Genomic DNA, 1,849 nt, shown 5'->3' with positions numbered 1-1,849 from the left:
AGATGCTTGAACTAAATATTTATTTTCTTAATTAGATCTCGATCTAGATCACACAAATCTTGATCAGAAATGTATAGATTTACAATATAAATTATGAAGATGACAATGCGGTGGTAACGGTAGACGGCGATGTTCGCCGACAGCTGAATTTTTAGAGGACGGTGCAAAGGCCGGAGAGAGAGAGAGAGAGAGAGAGAGAGAGAGAGAGAGAGAGAGAGAGAGAGAGAGAGAGAGAGAGAGAGAGAGAGAGAGAGAGAGAGAGAGAGAGAGAGAGATGAGAAATCAAAATAGAGATTTAAATTTAAAATAAGTTCAAAGCATTTTCGTCCGAAAACTGAATATTGACTAATTTTTATTAAAATAATGTTGATTGATTTTCGCTATTTTGTATGACTATCTCGAAAATCACCTCTAGTTTTATATGTATACACAAAAAGATAAAAATCGTCAAAACAAATTGTGATAACATTTCTCCTATATTATTTTTATATAGTATAAAACAAACTTGAAATAAAAGTAATTAAATTTAGATGATAGTGAAATATTTGCATTTAAGGATTCAAATATAGTACTCCATTTATACCATATATTCATATTAATAAATTATTCCCACTGTTCATAAAAAAATTATTACACTGTGAATGGTACAAGTTTTAATAAATAGAAGTGATAAAAAATTTCATAGACGAACCAAAAGGTAATTGTGGCAAATTTTTCGCGGACGAAATGAGTATTATTTGCAAGTGGATTGTGTTGGAAACAAATCAAGATCATTGATCATATTAGTGGGAACACCTATAATGAATCCATTTATGATTTATTATATAAAATATATAATATTTAAAATATTTTTGCCTCAGAACCAAAAATAATGTTGAAGTTAGTGAAAAAAGAAGAAAACGTATTGATCATACACGATTCAATTTGTTCAAAATTATTGTTGATTTCTAAATATGATAAATTTTTATTTTCTAATGCAAGTATATTATTAATTAGAATGATAATCTTAATTGTTATTCCCTCCGTCCCAACGAAGTTGAGTCGTATTCATTTTCGGGTTGTCCCAACTCAATTATGTTTTTTTTTTGGAAAGAATTAGAAAAATTAAGATCTTAATTAAGCCTACTAATTACTCTGTCTCTTTCATTTACTTTTTTCATTTCACTTTTCAATCTCTTTCCCAACTCCATTATCCCCCCCTCCCCCCTCCCCCTCCTCTCTCTCTCTCTCTCTCTCTCTCTCTATATATATATATATATATATATATATATATATAGGGTCGCATTCAATGGAGACCATTTCTTATATAGAGAATGAAGACCAAATCAAGGCCATTCATCTCAATCCAATCAATGATCCAGATTATTTCCTGGTTTGATTTTTCATGTAATTAAATAATGGTTAATTACATTTATTTAATCCAAAAAGGGCAAAAACGTCCACTCAAATCCACGAATTATGGCATCTGGTTGAACAAATCCCGAAAATTACTCTCTTCCAATTCTGGGACCTGATTCGTCAATGAACATAATAGATGAACATTAGTATGTTCATTGTTTTCCTACGAACATTTCGATGAACATTAGTATGTTCATTGGTTTTTCTACGAACATATCGACGAATATCAGTATGTTCATTGGTTTTTCTACGAACATATCGACGAACATCAGTATGTTCATTGGTTTTCTACGAACATATTAACGAACATCAGTATGTTCATTGATATTTTCTGCGAACACTTCATTGACGATATGCAAATCTGCAAATCCGGCGACGGCGCGGCGCGACGGTCGCCACCACAAGCGTTCTACCATCGTCGTCTTCATCGGCTTCACCCTGACGACGCCGG

Source organism: Salvia miltiorrhiza, chromosome 4 (assembly GCF_028751815.1).
Source record: "Salvia miltiorrhiza cultivar Shanhuang (shh) chromosome 4, IMPLAD_Smil_shh, whole genome shotgun sequence".
NCBI classification, from domain to species: Eukaryota; Viridiplantae; Streptophyta; class Magnoliopsida; order Lamiales; family Lamiaceae; genus Salvia; species Salvia miltiorrhiza.
Note: the sequence above shows the minus strand (reverse complement) of the source record.